This window comes from Sander vitreus, chromosome 1, assembly GCF_031162955.1.
Source record: "Sander vitreus isolate 19-12246 chromosome 1, sanVit1, whole genome shotgun sequence".
Classification (NCBI taxonomy): Eukaryota; Metazoa; Chordata; class Actinopteri; order Perciformes; family Percidae; genus Sander; species Sander vitreus.
The window spans coordinates 5,116,109-5,120,487 of record NC_135855.1 but is presented as its reverse complement, the minus strand read 5'-3'; positions in this window follow the sequence as shown (position 1 = coordinate 5,120,487).

The following is a 4,379-nucleotide window of genomic DNA, read 5'->3' as shown; positions in this document are numbered from 1 at the left end:
TTTTTAAATAGCGCCATAATGCTCGCATTAATTACCAACCAAACCTACATGTAGCGGTTGCATTTTTAGTTTTCTATGCAGAGGCCAAATTGAATGGACATTTTTATGGTTTCTCTACTTGATTTAAAGTGAGTGTGTGTGTTTGTGCTGTTTTAATATCCGTGGCCTCATTTGCCCAAAAACTATTCCTAGGGTCATATTTGGCTCTCTGTGCTGCTATAAAAGTGGGCTTTGCATGATGGAGGGGGGGGGGAGTGTGAGTTTGTGTGTGTGAGTGACTGAGAGAGTGAGATAAATGGTGTGTTGCTCTCGTTTATGGTTCTACTCTATGCCATTTTGTCAGACAAAGCATGGCCATGTTTTGTGTAGGGACCAGTAGCTTGGCTACATTAATGGAGTGTGAACCAGCCAGGCTTCAGAAGCTAAAATATTGATTGTATTTAACTTTTTGTTTTTTATCTCAACCTGCGGTTTGTTTCCCCACCACCAAAATGTAAATCTATTTTGATGTTTTAAAATAAAATGCTGCTACATATTTTCCATTAAAGACCATTTCTGAGGACTTTTAATTAAACAATATTTTGTTATATATTTTCAGTGACGAGCCTTTTTGAAATTGCAGTACACAGCTATTCTGCCCAATGTTTTCATGAAATCATATTGGTGTTAATACGTAATGCAAGTGTAACTTACTTTACACCTTAAAATCACAGATGCACGCAGGCTTTATTCCACTAGATGTCAGTGTGATTATGTTTGAATGCCTTCTATTCTCACAAAGAAAGGGAAACATGCAAATAGACCATTACTAATGTACTGTACTACAGTGACTACAGATACTGGGATATTAAAAACCAATATATTAACATCACTTGGTTTCGACTGACGGAGCAACACTGTCACGTCTCCAGTCATTCCAGTCCAAGTGAGGTCTTTCTGGGTCGGTGTGGATGAAGCCGTTCGTTGTAAAATGAAAACTGGGTCCTAAGTACATTACAATTCTAAGAATGGCGTAGTCTTGCTTTGATTCTTAGAATTAAAAATGTGCCATTGTGTTAAGATTTGTTCTTGGCTCCCCAGTTATTTCAGAGGGCTCCAGAGGTCTGTTGGTAAGGATTAGCAGACGCAGCGGCTAGACATTCATTATTTTTGTAATGTATAAGTCTAGTCTATACATAGACTGTCAATGCAGGCAAGAAAAATGGAAGTTCCTCTTTCAGGACAGTCATGCAATATGTGTTGCATGTAGATATTAGAGCAAAGTAAAATCCTTTCAATGCATACATGCACGTTTTTGTTGTTTGGGGATTATCTGCTTGTCTCAAGTCTTTAGGGAGCCAAGTTCCAGCTGTCCAACTAATTTCTCAAGTCTTAATTTTTCTTTTATGTACATCTGCAGTTCTGTGATCTTCAACAGGAAGATAAATCATGAGGTGTTACAAACCAGAATTCCTGTATTTGGAATTTGCCACATCAGGCAACACCAGGGTGTGTGGCAACTTTCATTTGTACTTAATATTACGTACATACAAGATCAATGTGAACAACAAAGCTATGCCCACACATTGGGCACACTGTGGGCACACTGGGCATAATGTGGGCACATTGGGCATACAGTGGGCATAATTTGGGCACATTGGGCATACTATGGGAATATTGAGGGCACACTGTGGGTACACTGCCCACAGTAAACCCACATCTTTCCACAGTGGGCCCACAAAAGCATGTTTGCTGGGATTGTGAATTGAATCCCTTTGGGTGATGCAGGACCCCTCCCTTGTTGTATATGTCTCGCTGGCTGATGGCCGTGACTAGCTGCAGCACTGCAAGCTGCCCAGACTGGGCTTCAGCTCTACATAGCGATCTGCTATACCGAAATCACCGACTATAGAATTAAACCTCTGTATGTCCTTCAAAGTTTGTTTTTTTAATAGGCTGCATCAGTGGCTGTGTTCAAATGTACTACTCCGTTTGTTAAACCTGCTTTCTGAAACAGGGCCCAGGAAACAAACTCAGGCACATTTAGTTTTAATGTTTACATTTAAAACTGTGAAAAAATTTCCATTTAAAGATCTAATATGTAATATTTCTGAATGTCTAAAAACCACTATGCTATGTTATTTTTTAGATGTTAGCCAGCACTGCACTTTGGGTCATAATGGAGGATCATACTTATGCCGAGCCACAGGAGAAGGATTGTTATTGATTGTTGTCATAGCTTCTTGGTACATAACGACTACCGTAGTTGCAACACGCATTTGAAAAAGGGAGGTGCTAGAGAGCACTATTCGTTTGAATGCAAAATACAATTTCACCGCTAAATGGGAGAAATTCCTACACAGTGTGCCTTTAAGTTACGTAACAAACATACTTATTTAAACCAAACCATGATCAGTGGTGGAGGAAGTGTTCAGATCCTTTACTTAAGTAAAAGTACTAAGAAGTTAGAATAATCTGTTCAAAGTAAAGTCCTGCATTGAAAATGTTACTTAAGTAAAAATATGTAAGTATCATCAGAAAAATGTACTGTACTATGTATTAAAAGTAAAAGTACTCAATGCAGAAAAATCCTCACATTTTAGAAACTGGAACGGATCCAAACAGTTCTGTCAATCAACTAAGTGTTTAATCGTCTTATCCTTTCAGCTGGACTTGTAGGCCGTTATATTGTTGCGCAGTTTGATTTATAATAAAACATCATATTTTATTAAATCATTAATAATCAGAAATCTTAATTTGTAAAGTAACTAGTAACTAAAGCTGTAAGATGAATGTAGTGGAGTAAAAAGTAGAAAGTGACATGAAATAATGTCAGAAAAAGTGTGGATTTTTGTGTTTTGTGCGATTGCCGCGTTCTCACGTGCCCAAACGACAAGTGCATGGTCCAATGGACAACACAAGGGTTAAGCTAATTCCAGACAGGCTTTATACAATAATCCCTGCTGCTCTGAGCCACCTTTTTATGAAACAGCCCTTTGATCAACTGCCACACAAAAAAACTGCTCAACAGTCGATACTGGTGACCGTCAATAGCCACACAGAAACTAGACCAGCAACCAGTGGGGGGGGAAGAAGTATTCAGATCCTTTACTTAAGTTAAAGTACTAATACCACACTGTAAAACTACTCCACTAAAATTCCTGCATTGTCACCAACTGGGAAACTCTCCATTCCCACATGAAGTGACGTGAATGATGACGTTTTCACTCGGAAAAATGGTTTTCCGATGCCCATGAACGCACGGAGAGTTAGGGTTAGGGTTCATGTGTCATGACTGTGTCATGACAGTGTCATGTGTTCATGACAGTGTCATGTCACTCTTATGTAGATACCTTCAAGTAAAGTGTTACCTGGACTTGTAGGTCGTTATTGTTGGCTAGTTTCATTTATAACACAACATGGTATTTTACAAACTACATGCGTTGTTCTTAATGTTAAATAGTTATATGTATGTGTATGTTATTTGTAAAGTAACTAGTAACTAAAGCTGTCAGATGAATGTAGGGGAGTAAAAAGTACAATATTTCTCTCTGAAATGTAGTGTAGTAGAAGTAGAAAGTGGCATGACAAGAAAAGACTCAAGTAAAGTACGAGTAGCTCAACATTTGTACTTAGTAGACATAGATTAGATTCAACTTTATTGTCATTGTGCAGAGTACAAGTACAAAGACAACGAAATGCAGTTTGCGTCGAACCAGAAGGGCAAAAAAAAAGGCAGAAAAGTGCAATGTGATATACAAAGTATGGACAGTACTTGAGTAAATGTACTTTGTTACAGTGCACCACTGCCAGCAACCTCTCTGAGGTTGTTGTTAACCAGATGTAGACTTGTTTGTCTCCAGGGGTTAGTCTCCTCCCTGCGTATTGATGCAGCTGTCGGTGTTGTTTGCTCTGAGCAGAGTTAGAACCAGGCCAGGCCTCCCTCAGGGCCTCGGCCCCGGCCCATGTAAACAAGTTGCTACAGTGTATATCAGCACAGACGCTTTGATGTCACCAGCCGACTTAGTTTCTCTTCTCTTACTCTTAAATATTTTATTGACTTGGGCTAAATCTCAACAGCGGAGCGAGATATTGGCTATTATGGAGGCTATGACTGCTCTTTTTCTAAAAGTCAACAGGGATGAGCAGTGGTGGAATGTAACTAAGTACATTTAGTCAAGTATCTGTGGTTAAGTACAAATGTTGAGGTACTTTACTTGAGTCTTTTCTTTTCATTCCACTTTCTACTTCTACTCCGCTACATTTCAGAGAAAAATATTGAACTTTTTTACTCCACTACATTCATCTGACAGCTTTAGTTACTTTACAAATTAAGATTCTTGCACATAAAACACACGTGGTTTATAAAATACGATCTTTCATTATAAATAAATCTACCT